This window comes from Furipterus horrens, unplaced genomic scaffold (assembly GCF_987537825.1).
Source record: "Furipterus horrens unplaced genomic scaffold, mFurHor1.1.pri manual_scaffold_6, whole genome shotgun sequence".
NCBI classification, from domain to species: Eukaryota; Metazoa; Chordata; class Mammalia; order Chiroptera; family Furipteridae; genus Furipterus; species Furipterus horrens.
The window spans coordinates 51,060,881-51,079,506 of record NW_028327176.1 but is presented as its reverse complement, the minus strand read 5'-3'; the positions used below and the strand labels follow the sequence as shown (position 1 = coordinate 51,079,506).

General features: G+C 44.8%; 1 long non-coding RNA gene and 1 pseudogene across 1 annotated transcript in view; one reads left to right on the top strand and one right to left on the bottom strand.

The window, feature by feature from the left end:
- LOC150006167 (uncharacterized) overlaps positions 1 to 5,405 on the top strand; it is an 80,845-nt gene extending 75,440 nt beyond the window's left edge. Inside the window, exon 5 of the long non-coding RNA XR_016511917.1 lies at positions 5,145 to 5,405. This is a non-coding gene — a long non-coding RNA (uncharacterized LOC150006167). The remainder of the gene's footprint in view (positions 1 to 5,144) is intronic.
- Positions 5,406 to 8,608: 3,203 nt separating this feature from the next.
- On the bottom strand, positions 8,609 to 9,723 carry LOC150006166 (hairy/enhancer-of-split related with YRPW motif protein 2 pseudogene; annotated as a pseudogene).
- Positions 9,724 to 18,626: the final 8,903 nt, after the last annotated feature.

Below are 18,626 nucleotides of genomic sequence, written 5' to 3'. Positions count from 1 at the left end.
ATTTTTAGCTATTATCAATTAAGGGCACAATGAACATAATAATAGCTAGCAGTTATTGACAACTGACATCTTCCTTTGCATATAGGAAATCACATAAACCTTGTAACAGCATCGTGGGTTAGGCCTTATTATTTCCCCCACTTCACAAGTGAAGGACCTAAGTCACAAAGAGGTCGGTAACTTTCCCATGATCATATATCTGGTATTGGCCCTTGGCTGGTTTGGCTCAGTGGATTGAGCGTCGGCCTGCGAGCTAAGTGTCGCTGGTTCGATCTTCCAGTCAGGGCACATCAGAGAAGGAAAACTCTGACTCCAAAAAACCTCCGCTGCCTTGCGGCATACCTCTTCAGGGGAAAGGCTAAGGGAGTAAACCCTGACAGAAAATCCGGAGCCGGAGTCCCTAAGGCGGTTTGACGTTGTAGTCAACACCGGCAACTCCTGCGGCGCACCTGAAGCCAAGCTGTATTGACTCCGTCTTTCCCTTGGACCCTTCAGCTGCGAAGAGAGGGGGGGTCTGCTGCATGGGCAACAGCAGACCCTCCATATCACCCTGCCCAGGCTCTGTAGCTTCAGCTTCACTGGAGAGGACACTCTAGCGTCATCGCAAGATGTCGATTCAACACGGGAGGAGACAGATACCGTGTCACTCCCGAGTCGGACTACACAACCATTCTCGGCGGTGCAGATAGACTCTTAAGAAGCTACACCATCGTCTCTCGAGACGGACGGCTGCCGACGACGATATCTGGTATGTGGTAAATCTGGGATTTGAACCAGGCAGTCAGGTCACAAGCCTGCACTCTAGATTACTATACCACAGCTGTGCAGCTGTGCTAATGAAGCTATGGAATACATTTGTAGCAGTATGCTTGCTGGGTCAAAATAAGTGTGTGTAGAATTTTAATAATGCTAAATGGTCAGAAGATTCTTTTATGAAAAGAGCAGTATGTTTCTTTTTAGAATCAAATGCAGAGCCCACTTGTTTTCTGAAAAGAGAGGGGCTGCTGCTTCTGTGTCCAGAGGCCTCACTAGTAGCGACCTTCTTTCTGCCATGTCCAGGGCTTCATTTCTGAATCCCGTCTGGCTTTCTCCCCTCTGGGCTGGACTGGGCTCCCAGGAGTCTTAGTACACCCTGCTCATGCCCTCTATCTAAGGCCACAGCCGCAGGCGCCTAGAGAATTCCGCCCTCACCTCCTGTTCTTTGTACTCTCTTGGCCTCTCAAGAGTGACGGTACCTCCCAATTAGAAGGCTACCTAGGCTCCAGCTTCCTATTCCATCTGCAAGAAGAGCAAATGGCAGCCACGTTGAGAAACAGAATTGGCTGCTCTTTACTTCTCTACCTGCAGCTCCTACATCTAACCACAGGGGTCCCCTGTATGGGACCTCCTGGCCTAGATCCACACCAGACCTGCAGATGTGGGAGGTCAGAGTGTGTGGCATGGCTTCTCCATAGGACAATATCAGTGATTCTCAAATGGAGACAATTTTCCTATATTGCACAGGACAGCTGCTCACAACAGTGTTATCCAGCCCCACGTGTCAATAGTGTTGAGATTGAGAAACCCTGGGATACAGCAGGGCAGATGTCCCAGTAAGTGGCTGTCACTGTGACTGCCTCTGCTTTTGTTAATAGTGGCAAACACATGTCTTGCTCACCTATAGTTTGCCACTGTTCTAAGTGCTTTACATTCATTAACTCATTTAATTCTCACAAGTCTATAAGGCAGGTTCCACTGTTACTGTTCCATTTCATTGATGGGGAAGCTGAAGCATGGAGCTGTCAAGTACCAGTCCAAGGTTCCTACCGTGGCACTCCAGTCTCGGCATTCATACAGCCTCGCACAGGTGCTCACAGCAAGCACTCCAGAACTTCTCTCCTTTCTCTGCTTCCTCTAGAACCTTGGAAGCACTGGGGATTGTTTATAGCTATACAAGGAGAGAAAACAAAAAAGTAGTTGATTGGTCTTCGCTCCCTGATTAACTCCTCCATTTCCGATAGCTTATGTATTTTTTTTTCTCCAGAGGTTTTAACTGAAGTAAGTACTGATTGCAGAGATTATTAACAACCATGAAAATTTACTTAAGTTTTCATGAAAAAATTTTCTGTCACTCCTACTGTGGTCTCTTTGGGCCCTTTTAGTCTCTGGGCCTACAAGCTGAGATGCTCTTGAATAGTTAGATTTGCTTAGACATGAAAGCAAACTTTATCATCCAGAAGGAGGAGGAGGAGTTGGTGAGTCAGGCTTGGGACGAGAGACAGAGGACTGTCTGCCCACAATTGGGATGAAGGGAGTGAGTCTCCAAAGGAGGCCTCCAACAGCCAAGATGAGAAGTTGAAAATGGGGTGAGGGTGGCAGAAAAATTGGGAAGGGATCTGTTGGATCAAAGCCAACTTTTCACCAGAGGAAATACTTATTGGCTCATTAATTATAGGATGCCATGGGATTGGCTTTGCCTCTGGGTGTGGGGGCAGTAACCTATGCTTTAAACAAACAGTCCCATCACTCAACAATAATTAGCAGCAATAATGGACATGTTAACAGGACCAGATTGACAGGTGGCCCACAACACACAGCCTCAAGCTTGACCTGGAACTGGGCTTGGATGCCACACCTGAGGAGCCAACCAGCCCTTGCTTGGCAGCTCACAGGGGAATGGGCAAAGAAGTGACACATTCTTTCTTGGACCATTTGCTGAGAACGTCCTATGTATTAGACACTGAGAGGAACACAAAGGAAATGTAAGATACAGACCATACCCACAATCTGGAGAATTGAGGAAACAAGGTTAAGATTGAAAAGTCAAAGAGCAGCAAAGAAATACCATACATGTTACATATAGAGGATGTGGACAGTCACAGGAAATAGGAGTTCTAGACAGGGACGCCCCACCAGGTAGATGGTGGTGGTAGGGTTCTGCATCACACCTCCATGTTTCTTGTAAAAGAAATAGGAAATCCAAAAAGAACAAAGAAGAAAATCAAAATCATGCTAACACTTGTCAGAGATACCTATTGTTACTATTTTGGTTACCTTAAAATCCTTTAAGATTTTAAAAAGAAATGTATTTGTTGTTTTTTCTATTACAGTTGTCCCACTTTTTCCCCCATTGCTCCCCCCACCCCACCCACCCCTTCTCCCATAGTCCATTCCCACCCTTATTTATTTATTTATTTATTTTATTTTTTTAGAGAGGGGGAAGGGAGGAGACAGAGAGGGAGAGAAACATCCATGTGTGGTTGCCTCTCACGCCCCCAACAGGGAACTTGACCCGCAACCCAGTCATGTGCCCTGACTGGGAATTGGACCGGTGACTCTTTGGTTCTCAAGCTGGTGTTCAATCCACTGAGCCACACCAGACAGGGCTAAGATCTTTTTCCCTGTGCATACATATGGAGATATACACAGATATACATTTCATTACATAAATGGATTCATATTGTAACAATTGTTCTGTGACTTGCGCTTTTATACTTAATATTAAGTTGCAAACAGTTTTCCTTGTCAACAAATAAACGTCCTATGGATATCTTGTATTTCACCGTGTAGCTACCATGATTTAACTAATCCCTTATTACTGCCCCTTTAGGTTACTAAGAGTTGTTGCCTATATAATAATATATAAGACTGACTCTGTGTGCATCTTTTTTTTTCTACATTCTTATTTTTATCCACAGGACACAGTCTTTAAGTAGAATTGCTAGATCAGAGAATACACATACTTTGAATTGCTTTGATACATATTGCCCAGTTGCCTTCCAGAAAGAGTATATCAACTTAGGCTCTCACAGTCTGTCCCAGGAGGGTATCTCTCTCACTGCATCCTTCCCAAATCTAGGTATTAAATATTCTTTTTAAAAATTGCATATTTGAAAAGTAAAAATATTACTTCATTGTTGCTATTTTATTTTGCTTTCCTTTTAATTATTATTATTTAGACCTTTTTTTTTACAGGCCAATTAGTCACTGGTGATCCTCTTTTGACAAATTGATTATGTGCTTTATCTAGTTTTCTATTAGAAAGGAAGTATATTACCTTTTTGTCATTTCATTTGTACAGTATTTTATTATTATTTAGTGTAGTTATTCTTTTTGTCCTGTTGATTTATGAGTATTTGATATATATTCAGGTTATTAAACTCTTTTTCTTATATTATAAATTTTAGCCTAGATTGTCATTTGCCATTTAGTTTTGTTTACTTTTTAAGCGTTCATATATCTAAAATGTCCATGTCGTCAAGGTAGTCTATATAGGTTTTTCAAACCACTTGGGCTGCACGTGGCTGTGACTGGAAGCAGAAAGACCCATGGGTGGCTCCTGTGCTGGCACTGGAGTAGCAGAACAAGGCCTGCAGTCATGGCCAGGCTGGAGAGGGTCCAGCTGGGTAGATTTAAGCCAGAGTTGGGAGGTGGCCAAGATGTGGTGACTTGGGTAGGGGAGTGAGGAAGGAGGGGGGTTCTGGGGTAACTCCCAGGGCGCTGACCTGGACCACAGAGTGACAGGTGGAAGATAAGCCAGAATCAGGAATATAGGAAGGGGGTTGGGGCACAGCGGCAGAGATTGTTATATAGTGTTCTCTCACTTATCGCGGGTATTACATTCTAGACCCCCTGTGACAGGTGAAAATCTACAAAGTAGGAACCTTACATTTATTTTAGTATTTATATATATTTTAAGGCTTTATAAACCCTTCCCACACACTTATAAACTGTTCCCAGTCCCTTACTAACCTTTACCACTCCCTTATTAACCTTTCCCACACTTTTATAAACACTACTTATGTTCTTAAACATATTCTACACTCTTAAACCTACGTAACTTTAACAACATATGTATACAGTACCACAAAATCCCCCAATATAGCGAAAAATCTGCGATGAATAATTAAATATAGTATTTTTAAAAATCCCATGATACAGTGAGGCCATGATAAGTGAACCGCGATATAGAGAGGGACTACTGTAATTCCCTTTGCTATTTTTGATGGAGGCTTCTGGTGGAGAGAACTTAGGATTTGGATCTCTAGGCCTGGCCTGGTTTCTGTCTCTGTGTCAGGCTCAGAAAGGCTTTTTCTGCCACAGAATTATATAGTTATATAAATTCTCTCATAATACTTTAAAGCTTTTGTTTTTTGTTGTTTTAGATTTAACTTCTGAAGTGGCAGACTTCCAGCCAAGATGGAGGCCTAGACCAAAAAGCTCTGTCTCCCTCCATAACTAAGAAGGAATACAACTACCGCAAAACCAGAAATAACCACAATTTCCAGAAAATAAAGCTACATGGAAGTCCAACATATGAAGTTATAAACCAGTGGTGCTCGTCCGGACGGGTAGGAGGGGTGAAGCCGCGGCTGAAAGATCAAGCTGTGCTGGAGGCGGCAGCTTCAGCACCAAATAGCGGGACCCAGTAAGCAGACACCCGTATTTGGGGGGAGGAGAGAAGCGCCCGGGAACCAACCCTGGCTGCAGACCAGACCCGACAGCTTGCGATTCCAATGCTGGGGAAGGCAGATCCCCATTGTCTCGGACTGTGAGGCCCTGAGGGCATGGGGATGGAGGAGGAGGCTCCCGGTCTCTCAGTGGAGAGTAACGGCAGGAATCCATCTTGGACCCCCGCCCCCACGCAAAGCGCCACAGTGTGGTGAGAAGGATCGCTGGGTTGTGACGAGTACATGGGGCTCCACCCAATATAGCGTAGGAGGTGTGACAGCACCCCGCCCAAGAAGGAAAGATAAACAAAACGGTCAGAATAGCAGAATTAATGATTAAAATACCAATCATGCAGCTAAACCAAAAACCAAATACGGGACTTAACCAATGAACAAATAGAAAATCTTTCTGAGGCTCAGTTCGGAGCTATAGTCATAAGGCAGCTTGCAGACCTAACAGCGGGACTTAATCAAGACAGGGAAGGAATGAAGGCTAGTCCTGCTGAAATGAACAAAAATACATACGAGACAAGTGGTGAGGAAAGGAAAACCAGGGATCAAATCAACAAATCGGAACATAGGGAAGGAACAAATAGTCAACCAGTGCAGAAAGAGGAAACAAAAAGTAAGGAAAGTGAGGAGAGGATCAGACACCTCTGGGACAGCTATAAGCAAATGAACATTCGAATTATAGGATTGCCAGAAGGTGAAGAAGAAGAACTAGAAATTGAAAAATTATGTGAAAAAATAATGAAGCAGAACTTCCCGAACTTGGGGAAGGAAATAGACTTACAGGTCCAGGAAGCACAGAGAGTTCCAGATAAACTGGACCCAGGGAGAACCACACCAAGACACATTATAATCAAAATGTCAAAAATTAAGGATAAAGAGAGACTCTTAAAAGCAGCAAGAGAGAAGAAAAGAATTACATACAAAGGGGTCTCAATAAGACTTTCAGCTGATTTCTCAAAGGAGGCTCTGCAGGCAAGAAGGGACTGGTAAGAAATATTCAAAGTAATGAAAATCAAAAACCTACAGCCACAAATACTCTATCCAGTGAAGCTGTCATTCAGAATAGAAGGGCAGAGAAAGTGTTTCCAGGACAAAGTAAAACTGAAAGAGTTCATTAGATCCAAACCACTGTTATATGAGATGTTAAAGGGACTTGTTTAGAAGAAGGAGGATCAAAATCATCAACATTAAAATGAAAACTGTATCACAACAACCAACAACAGAAGCTAGGAACTGAAACAAAGGCAAATTCAGTAGGCAACGAGAGGGGAAAAAGAATTATAGGTATGGGGAACATTTTGGGGGGAGGTCAGCGGGGAGGGTAAAGGGGGAAAAGGGAGGGAGATGATGCAGGAATTTAGAAGCATAGTAGGAGGGAATGGAGTAAACAGGAAGATGTTGAGAAGAACTATATACATAACCAATGGACATGGACTAAGGGGGGGGACAACTGGAGGGAGGGGGGTCACAGGGTGGGGGGAGCAGAGGGAAAAGAAATTAGGACAACTGTAACAGCATAATCAATAAAATTTAAAAAATAATAATAGATTTAACTTCTAATCTAGATGGAATTTGTGGTATTTTGGTGATTTGTGACAATTAAGGATGTAACTTCTTTTTGCTGAAGTCACCAATGATTAAAATATCTATCCTTGCCCTCCTGATCTGAAAAACTACCTGTATCTTACAATATGTTTTATGCATATCTGGGTCTGCTTTGGTCTCTGTGGTCTGTTCCAGTTAATTGCCGCTTCCATCTGTTTTTCTTTTTTTTTTTTTCAACAAGGACTCCATTTAATTAGTGATACGTAGACTTTTGCATAGAAAAAAGTTACAAAGTAATGCAAAAACAAAACAAAAACAACTAGGTACAGTAATTTTAAAACAAATATTTAAAAGTATAATTTTGCATAATGTTTAACATTTTTTATTGCTTTCTCCACACAGCAGAGAAATGAAGTGCATAATAATACATACATGCTGTGTCTTATCTTTCAAACATAAAATCTCACGTGCTCAGTTTCAATGTGTTAGAGATTTTGTCATTAAACAAAATAAGACAAAACCAAACCAAAACACCATTATGTAGCACTAGTCTAGGCATGGACAAAACTAATTTAGATACATCCCACTGCATACATTCATCTTGATTGGGGATTAAACACAATCTTAAGTTTAACAAAGAGCATTTAAAAATCGTGGCTTTTCTTTTCCCAATGGTATCAATCTCCCTGTGTCATCACCTCCAGAAATGCAACTTCTCCCAAAAGGATGACAAGAATTGATAGTACATGTTATCAGGACAAAATGAAGAGGATAAATATGTGAAAATAGTCTAAATGAAACTGAATAAATTAATCTAAGCTTTTACAAATGGGAATTTTCAAGTTGGCATGAATCAGATTGCCTCTGGCGGGCACACAGCAGGCACATGTTCCTTGGTGCACTCTAGAAATGTATGGTTTAGATAAAGAAGCACCATATTTTGAGCCATGAAGGAAAAAGGTGCCTAGAGGTTTGCAGGCAGGACAGAACGCTTGTTAATCTGAGTACTGAGGGAATAATTGCTGATACCAATTTGTTACTGACTGTTGCCACTTGGCAAGTCTGTACAAAGAAAGCAAAATAAGATAAAACTAGGACTTTCAACTTGAAAATTATTCTCAGCAATCCTTTTGGCCAATAAAAACCTGTTGGTTTCAACAGGGTACTCTTCTCTGGCATTGTATGTCTGCGACTTAACACAAGACTTCTGTCCCTTTCTTTTCTTAACCTAAGGTCTACGCTCTTTACTTGTGCAATGTTATATGTTCAGAAAAAAACTTCACTAGCTCAGGCACTTATAAAATATAATTTTTTTTTCCATCTAGTTTCAAGAGAACTCAGGGCATTTTTCTTCTCCAATTTTGATATGCTGATGCACTGCTGGACGTCTGTATATTTTCCAGGAAAATTCTAAATGGAAGCAAGTGTGAAGTTTTCAAAAGTTGCTGATGTCAGTTACCAAGCTGCCTTAAAAAAGAAAAAAAGAAAAAAAGAAAAGAAAAAGAAAAAGAAAAGGTAACACCACATTTCCACTTGTGAGGTTTATGTCTCAAATAGCTTTACTGTTGCTTTGCGGATCTGTAGACATCTGTATGGCTACCTTCAGGGTGCAGAGGTTTTAAGTTGACTCTGAAATGAAGGACATTCATTTACTATTGCAAGAAGTTCAGTGAAAACCTAAAAAGCGCCCACTTCTGTCCCCCAGGGCCGGTAAGGTTTACTGTTTGTTCCACTGCTTGTCTGCTGAGGGCTGGATGTGGCTGATACGGATAAGAGCGGGCTGATCGCTGTGGCGGCGGCCACTGCTGCAGCTGCGTTTGGGGGGAGCATTGGGAAGGCCCCTGCGAAGGACAGAGGGAAGCTGTGCACCGCTGCGGTGGCTGCTGCAGCGACTGCGTGGACAGTGGCTGAGAGGGACAGGAGAGAAGTGGAGAGGGGTGGCACACAAGGCGCAACGCTGCCCGTCGACGGCATCCGAAGCGCAGAATCTGCGTGGGCAAACGTGGCCGTGAGGAGAGCAGAGCCATGGGCAGAAGGCACTTCTGACGTTGTGGAGAGGCAACACGGGGTTGTCTCCGACGCGTGGAGTCCGTTGGGCTAGAGCAGGGCTGCGGGGAGATGGTGGAAGGCCGCGGCCCAGTGGTGCGGATGGAGCTGGTGGTGGTCGTGGGCCAGGGCGGACGTCATCGCCGCCGCCTCCTGCTGCGAGGCACACGTGCTGAGATGAGACACGAGTCGCACCCGCAGTGGATCCGAGGAGTCCAGGCCTTCCACCGAGCTCAGGTACCTCGCCACCTCGGTTAAGCATTCTCGGAAGCCAATGCTCATGAATCATGAAGTCCATGGCGAGAGCATGGACATCAAAGTAGCCTTTACCACCGGTTGCCTGAAGCATCTTCAAATGATCCACTGTCATTTGTAATATTTCAGCTTTTTCTAACTTTGCAGAGCCTTGTTTTTCAAAAGCAGTTGGCACCAGTCGTCTCAACTCGGATAAACTGTTATTTATCCGATCTCGACACCTTTTCTCTATTATCCCTCTCCTTTTCTTTCTTGCCATAATCTGAGATGTTGTTGTTGGAGAATTCGATCTAATCACAGAGCTAGAACTCTTGCCCCGAGTAATTGTTCTCCCTCCCCACGTCAATGGTCTCGTCCATGTCGCTCTCGGAGGTCGTTTCCTCCCAAGGGCGCTTCATCGCGGCGAAGGCGGCGCGGGGCGCAGCCCGGCCGGAGCCAAGGACACCGAGCGTGGCACAGCAACCTCCCTGTCTGTCTTCTCCCTCCCTCCCTGGGCCCGGGAAGGCCGCTTCCATCTGTTTGGATCACATTTTCTTTTAATATTTCATAGTAGGTGCTTGCATAAGGTATATATTTCATCACACTTTTTTTTTTCATAATTTTCTTTGCTCTTTTAGGGTGGCCTTCAAAATCATTATGCGAAGCCCTGCTCTGCACAGTGGGAGCTGGAAATAGATGGCCCTAGTTGGACTTTTTCTGTTCCTAAGAATCAAACATACCATAAAACTGGATTTGATGGGGCTGGACTTTCTTCTTGGTACAGACATCACATGGCCTATTAGGAAGAAGCCCCTCACTGCCATTGACCGGCACTTGGGGCATCCCCCAGACTCTGGCCCAGACAGTCCTGTAGACACCCCCAGAGCCCCTGTGTCCATACTGCTGTGGTGGCTACAGCATCAGCCAGGTGCTCCCCACTGTAGCCAAGTCAGGCTATACTGGGATTTTCCTGTCCATTTCGCAGGGGATCCTGCCTCCAGCCAGTGTTTTTTCTAAGCCTGTTCTCCTCTGAGGATTTCCTGTGGGTTAATTCTGGAGATTTTTTCTTATTCTGTTCTTAAGTGTGTTATTCTAGAAAAAATTCTTCATAATTACCTGCACTGTGAGGGCTTTTTCCTAGTTGTGTTTGTGCATGAGTGTTCTCCTTATGTCACATTTGTTAGGTCCTTTCTTATTTAAGTGACTTTTTCATTATCTTTTTTATTGAGGAGTAGCAAACATACAGTGAAGTCACAAATCCTAAGTATCCATCTCAGTGAATTTTTACATGTGTGTACACTATATAGCTACCACCCTTATCGAGATATTTCTTTTAGAGTTAAGAAGCTGTTGGTGGGAGGTTGGGTGGAGAGGGCAATCATGAGCATGTCTCCAAGCTGCCACCCTTTTCTAGAACTCTCTAAAGGGTGTTAAGGTGGGAGCCAAATGTCAAATCTATACAGTGGTGTGGGGAGCAGAATGGTTAGGGGTGGTGGGTCATGTTCCAATCCTCCTTCTTACTGGCCATGGGAGTTTTGTGCCTCAGTTTCAACAACTGTAAAATGGGAGTACACAGATGATAGTTTCTACCTCACAGGGTTGTCGTGAAGATTACATGAGGCAGTACATGTAAGTGCACAAAAAATGTTAATTGTTGTTTTTGTTGTTATTAATAATGACGACGAGGAGGCAGTGGTTCTTAATGAAGGGTATGCATCAGAATCACCTGGGGCACTTTTGCAAAATACACATGCCCAACCTGTCCGGATGTACTGAGTCAGAATCTAGATTTTAAACTCCTCTCTGGGTTATTCTGTTGCTTATTTGTGGTTAAGGATCACTGGGCTGTAGGTGCCTGTGACTAGCCCCTGTGGTAGAGAGGGCTGAGAAGGACAGAGCAGGACAGATTCAAGGCCAAGATTTGGTAACTTTAAGTGAGGGAGCAAGGAAGAGAGGGGAAGAGTCTGAGGTGACTCACAGGGTACTGACCCGGACAATAGAGCAAACAGGTGGAGGATGAACCAGAATAGGGGGAGCAGTGGCCAGAGATTGTTATAATTCTCTTTGGGATTGTTAAGTGGAGGCTCCTGGTGGAAATAAGTTAGTATTTGGATCTCTAGGCCTGGGCCTGTGTTGTTTTTCAGGGAGTCATTGGTATGAAGGAGATAGATCATTGGGCCTGGTCATTGAGTGAATGTAGAGGACAGAAGAGGGCCAAGTTCACAAGTTCCCACTTTACAAACCTTCACTCCTTAATCCCTCTGTAGAAATAAAAAGTGCTTGTTTTTCATATAATACCCTCCTTGCTGAGGACCACTGGGGAATGAACTCAGTCTTCTCACTTGAAGTTGAATGCTAACAGTGGTCATTTCCTTTCTCCCTAGGACTCGCAGTTCACCCCATCTTTTGGTGGAGGCGCTTAATCCTTATCCGTCAGTATCCTCAGATGGGACAGTCTTAGGGCAGTGTCTCATTTTCCGACATCCCTTCACCCTCCCCACCTCTTGCTGCCATACATACTCAGCCTCCGGTGGATGGCTTCTTAGACTCTGACTCTTCAGGTCCTTGAGACCAACTAGTTACTCTTTGGTAAGAATTTAAGCCATTTCAACACCTTTTCCAGAAACATTTGCACTTAGAACGACAGGTGTAATGGGAATCATGGAAGATGTTACCTCCCTGAGGGAAGGTGAACCTGGGATGAATTATTCATTTGCTCATTCTAGGACATCCCTGTCCAGTAAACCCTTCTGCATTGATGGAAATGTTCTGTGCTATACAATACAGTAGCCATTAGCCACACATGGCTATTGAGTATTTGAAAGGTGGCTAGTATAACTGAGAAAGTAGATTTTTATTTTAATTAAAAGTTAAATTTAAATTGACAAAAGAAAATCAGACACTATTAGACTGTATTCACTGGATCAATGAGAGATAGGGGTACTAGGCCTGATACCCCATTTGACTACCCTGCTATTAAGTATCCCCTAAAGGTAACATTGAAAATGGGTCTTTTAAATCAAATGGGCTTTCCTTCTCTCACCCATCTAGCCTTGACCCCTCCTCCGTTTGCTTCCCCAAAGAAGGGTGGTGTCTACAGCTTCCCCTCACAGGCTTCTCCTGGACCTTGTTTGCCCCACTCCTTTTTCCACAGGATAAGCCAGTGCTTGTGCTGTTCCTTCTGTCCTGCCACCCCTTTCCCTGTTTCTGCTTATGTCACAGTGAACCCCACTTTCTCCAAGAATGCTTCCCCGACTCCTGTGCCTTACAGGTGAGGCAGTTTTAGGGCCTTGAACAGATTCCATTTGGATGGGTATCAGCTCACTACATTTTAGACCGCCCTGCCAACCACTCCCAGGGAGAAATACATCTCATGTCCCAACCACCACACAGTCCTGCATACCAATACAGAAAACCGAAGCAAACGTTTATGTAAACAGTACCTACCCTCCTGTGTGTGAAGCACTTGGATACTTTGTTATATATATATATATATATATATATATATATATATTTTTTTTTTTTTTTTTTTTTTTTTTTGTTAATGCTGGTTGTGACCCACTAAACTGATTTCACTATGCAGTAATGGATCACAGGGCACAGGGTGAAAACTGCAGAGTGAGATCATTACTGTTCAGAACAACTTCAAACACAGGCCAAATGGCCCTGTCCAGACGTTGTCCTCTGGGCCCCTTGAAGAGCTGGTAGATGATGGTTCCGGCAGCCATGTGCTCCTGGTAGCGATCCACCTGGTGATGCTCTGTTCTCTCCATGGAGTCTCCTTTCAGGGCCCTGGTTGGTTGTCTCATAAAGGGGCCATGGTCACAGATGGTGTCTCATGCTGCGGAAGGAGGCTGAAAGTTTCTAAAGTACTCCAGACACCCGAGAGAAAGATGCCAGGTCCATTTCAGATGCCACAGGGCTGAATATCTCAGCCCTCTCAATGAAGCTCACAGGCCTAGCATGCGCTCAGCAGCTGGGCTCCCCTGTGGGGGGCTATGAATAACAGAGAGAGGAAGAACAAGACATGAAGATCCTGCATGGAGCATTACAAAGAGACATCTGACCGGTCAGAGGATGGATAATAAATATTGTACATGCAAGGAGCGTTCCAGGAGCCTCATTTCTCTTTGGACTTGACTCCTGAACTGAGAGTTACTGAGAATACAATCCTCAGAATAGCTACAGTCAAATCCCTGCATCTAAACCAGGTGTTTTACCCTGCTGAGGGCCTCCAACTTCTGTTGCCATTTATTAGCACACTACTATTCTAAGAAGAGTGGCTCTCTGATTTCCCAACACACTGCAGAAGAAAAGAAGTGTCCTGGAAGCATGGTGATGGTAGTTGGTTTTTAGAGATGGATTCATAGATAACAGAAAGGTGAAGGCCATGGAGAAGGACAGAGAAACAATGAGAAGGAAACACAGGTTATTTTCTAGTTCTATAGGAAATGTCCATAACATTGACCACATCAGTGGAAAAGGATTTTTTTAAGGTGTTAGGGAACCATGGGACACATTGTAGCAAGATTTCCCTTTAAAGTGGTTAAAACAGTGTTTTGGCAATTAAAGTTTCACTTTTCAGAAAAATTAATTCATGGGAACCTCAGTGATTCTGGATAATTTCGATGCAATTGAACTGCTCCTGATTAAAGCTAGTCACACCTGTCATGGGTCTGAAGCATGCTGTGATGTCAGAGAATGGGGCAAGAGTCGCCACCCACTCACCCACATGCCCTAGTCTGCCTCCAGCCCAAAACCCCTCTGTTATAGATGGAGCCCTTTGTTCACCACTGTGAATTTGTGAATCAGTCCTTTCCCGTCTGAAAGCTTGCTGCTAGTGGCTCCCTGATGTGCTGAAGATAGTTTTCGGGAGGGGACTCTGAGCTGGACACACCCTGGGGTGGCATGCCTGGGTGGCCTAAGTGACCAGAGGGCAGGAAAAAGCCACTGAGTATTTGGGCTGGGGTGGGTTTTCAGGGAGCAGGGTGTATGGGGAAATGCTGGGAGGTCGAACTCCACCCTCTTCACTGCTTTGCCTGAGGCAGCCCACTCACTGAGGCAGGGCCAGGTGTCCGCTGCTTTGTGTAGCCTGTCCTCTTCTGGCTCCTTGGCCACCGGTTCCCACATCTGCTTCTGTGAGTCACGTCAGGTGACAGCAGGGGCGTTCCAGTCAGTGAGAGGACCTTAAAGAAAAGCCAGGTATTTCTGAGACAAGGGTTATTTATTCCACACAATATGAGAGAGCGGACATTAAGGCAAAGGCAGTGGGGCTGGAGATGTGTCACGGCAGGAGGTTTCTGTCTTATCAATAGATTATTCTACAGTAAGCATGAATAATACCTTACCTATCCTATTGTTGATATTTGCACAAATAAATGCTGTTTTGATTACAAAATGATGACACCGTTTCTCCTAATGGGACAAAATAACAATATTAAACTAAGGTACAATATCAAAGGTCTGTGAAAAGATTTCAGAGGTTTGCACAGCCATTTCCCCAAGGCTAGGTGGAGCAGGGCTTGGTCAAGTGGTGTTTCTAAGAAGCTGTCTAATGGAATTATTTTCTTCAGTACAAATATAATAATGTGAGGGGTAGAGAAAAACCATCCAACTGTAACACAAGCATTCTAACTAGTGGAAGTTAGATTCTGATGAAGCCACAAATGATTGTAACGGGGGGAGGGGGACAAAAGAGGAAGACAGAGGGGCTTAGATTTTTGATAACCTTACGCATTTTCTTATACACATGCGATACCTGGTGTGCGGCACACATGTCAGAACATACAGAAAGACTGGAGTCCAGAATTAGTAGTGATTGTGAAGGAAGCCTGGCCAGTGCAAAGGCTGCTTGTCTGCTTCTTTATTGAAGTCTGTCTCGAGCAAGGGGTGAACAGGGCAAAGATGCCCTCTGCTACAGGGAGGAGCCATGAAGTATTAACGTTAGAAAGAAAAGCTCCCAGTTCCCAATTATTTCCAACTTTGCCTCCCTTGAGAATAGTCCTGAAACGGGGAGAAAGTTACAAAGATCATATGGGATGAAATGAAGCTCCCGATAGTAGAGAAGAGGTTAGTGGAACCCCCTCAACCCCTTCATGGGGCAGAGTCCACCTTTCACATTCGCCACCTGTCACATTCATCCAAGTTGACTCGCACCCCTGAAGCAGCACTTCTGGGGAGAGGTTGTTGTAAACATGGACAAGTCCATTTACTAGTCCTAGATTTAAACACAGAATAGGAAACTGAGACCTGTCCTGTTCAGCAATTTAAAAAATAAATAAAGACAGACTCTACAGGTAGGCTTCTCTAGGCTGCAGATGACACAGCCCTGGGAGAAAGAAGTGAAATGGCTTTACGGTGACAAAGTCAGGATTCAAACCAGTCTTGTTAAGGTGGAAAAAAGGAGAGAATTTTACAAGGGAAAATATAACACTTTATATTTGGATTCAACAAGATAACTCATCCAGGTACATAGAGATGGGTTTGTGGAGGGACCCTAGGGGACTGTTTTCCATAGAACAGACTGTGGACCACGAGTGTTGACTCAGAAGAGTCTAGACACACATGGGAGGCATGGACCTAGGGATGCAGCCCATGTCCACTCCCTGTCCCCCAGGCCACAGGGTCCAGTGTGGGGCACAGGGTCATGAAGATTAACCAAGTAGGACACTTCAGGGCAGGCCACCAGCAGGGAGAGGGTCTGGGGACAGAGGAGTGGATGATGAGGCAGGGACTGTCAGCCAGGGGCAGAGAGATGGGTCAGATACCTGAAGAGCCACCTGAGGGCGAAGGAGGGAACAATTTTGTATGTCCAGAAGGTGGGCCATGTGAGAGGGAAGGAGGCCCGTATTCCCTCTGGGAAAGATGCCCTGGGTCTTCCCTGTTAATGGAAGGCTTGCTCAGCCTTGGAATGGTCTCTCTGCCAGGACATCTTAGAGAGCACTGCAGGGCTTGCTTGAGAAAGCCACCTGAGGATTCTAAAGTCCCTTCCTTAGGGTCCCTTGGCCATGAGTAGTCAGCATTTTGGAGTAGCAGTAAAATAAAGGACAGATTGAGGCACCTGGATTCAAGTCCTCTTTCTGTGACTCTGCGTGTGACCTTTGGCAAGTTACTCTGCACCTCAGTTTCTTCACTGAAAATTAGTATCATGTCTATGGTACACACCTGCTAGGACCCATGCCTGTGGTAAGAGCCATCGATTGCTGCTGTGATTTTCGTCGTCCCCATCACTGTCATCATCACCACCACCACTGATTTATCTCACAGTTACTGATCTGTGGGTGCTGGGAGAGTACAGATGAGTAGGTTGGATCCCTGCCTTTAAGAAGTTGCAGCCCAGTGTGGAAGGTGCAGAACAGTCTCATGTGGAGATGGGGCTTGGGGAAGGCTCCTGTGGGTGGTGAGCCAGGCCACCTTCCTCAGAAACCAGCTCCTGAAACCATGACTTGGCGCCAAAGCATTTTCAGGCATCTCAGGGCTGCCGTCTTGTCAGTCCAGTGCTATCCTGGCTATTTGCTATGGGGGCAGCGTGCACGAGTTGTCCCTTCTCTACTCTAAGAAAACGCTAGAACTGGCCAGTCCAGTTGGGCAGGTCTGAGGGTACAGGGTCCTGCCTTGGGGCCTCCCAGGCCCAGCTGGGGCCCACAGCCCCTATTCCTTAGCTTTAGGGCCCAGACACTAAAGCTTCCTGGGCACACCCCCTCTGGGCCTGGCGCTGTGCTGGGCGTCCTCCAGTCATGCATGTCATATCTTGGGAGGTGCCAGGTCATTCCCATTTTACAGCTAAGTAAACAGGCTGGGACATAATGTATCATATAAAGGGCAGAGTCAGGACGTGAAGCCAAGGCTTCCAAGGCCAAAATCAAGTGCCATTTCCTTACTCCACCCCGGGCAAGACCAGAGGTGACTCAGCCGAGAACTCTGCCCTTGGGAGGAGATGTAGCCAGAGATCTGATACCTGACCACCCCAGCCTAGGGAAAGGGCCAGAGGGTTCTGAGGACCCTGCTCTTTCAGGATGGTCTCCTGCTCCTCCAACCCCTGCCCACCCATGGGACCCTCCTCCCAAAGCCAACACCTGCCTGCGAGTACTTGGGGGACCTCTCCTACAAAGAGGTCCCTGCCTGCTCACTCTATGGAAATGTCTCTGAACTAGCGGTCATTTTAGAGAAGGGAGGCAGTGGTTTAGACGAAAACATTTTTAAGCTGCTGTGGCCTTTTTTTTCTCCTAAAGGCTATTTGGTTCTTTTTTTTAGAACAGTTTTAAATTCAGAGCAAAATTAAGAGGAAGGTATGGAGATTTCCCACATACCGCTGACCCCACACATGCAAAGCCTTAGCATCATCAGCATCTCCTACCACATCGGCTCCTTTGTTACGATTGCTGAAGATATGTGGTGGCCTTTTTTCCCAGACAAAACTTTATCTGAACATGCTTAAAACTGAAGACAGTAACAAGGAGAAGTATTCTGTTTGAAGAGAGTCTGGGGGGATCTGTGTGTGACCTCCTGTTTCTTCACCCCCTCCTACCACCCATCCGGATTCTGCAGAGCCAGGTGTACGTAGTTTATGATCTCTGCTCTGAGGTGGGGAGAGTGAACTCTACTCTTTGTTAATGAGCTCTCTTCTTCAGGTCTGTGCCTCTAGAGCAGCGGTTCTCAACCTGTGGGTCGAGAGCCCTTTGGGGGTCGAACAACCCTTTCACAGGGATCGCGTAAGACCATTGGAAAACACATATAATTACATAATTGTTTTTGTGATTAATCGCTATGCTTCAGTTATGGTTGGGGGTCACCACAACATGAGGAACTCTATTAAAGGGTCGCGGCATTAGGAGGTTGAGAACCACTGCTCTAGAACATAAGGTCCAGGTAGCAGGGTTTTAATTTTTAAAATTGTAAAATATACATAACATAAAATTTACGATTTTAACCATTTTTAAATGTACATTTCACATTGTTCTGTACTCATCACCACCATCTATTTCCAGAACTTTTTCGTTCTCCCAAACTGAATCTCTATATCCATTAAAGAATAACTCCCCAGCCTCCCTCCCCCCAGGTCCTGACAACCACTGTTCTACTTTCTCTCTATGAATTTGCCTATTTCAGGAATCTCATATAAATGGAATCATGCAATATCTGTCTTTTTGTGTCCGGCTTATTTCACTTAGCATGATGTCTTCAGGGTTCATCTGTGTGGTAGCACATGTCAGAATTTCCTTCCTTTTTGAGGCTGAATAATATTCCATTGCATATACATACCACTTTTGTTTATCCATTCATGTGCTGATGGACATTTGGGTTGCTTCTGCCCTTTGGCTATTTTGAACAATGTTGCTGTGAACATGGGTGTATAAATAT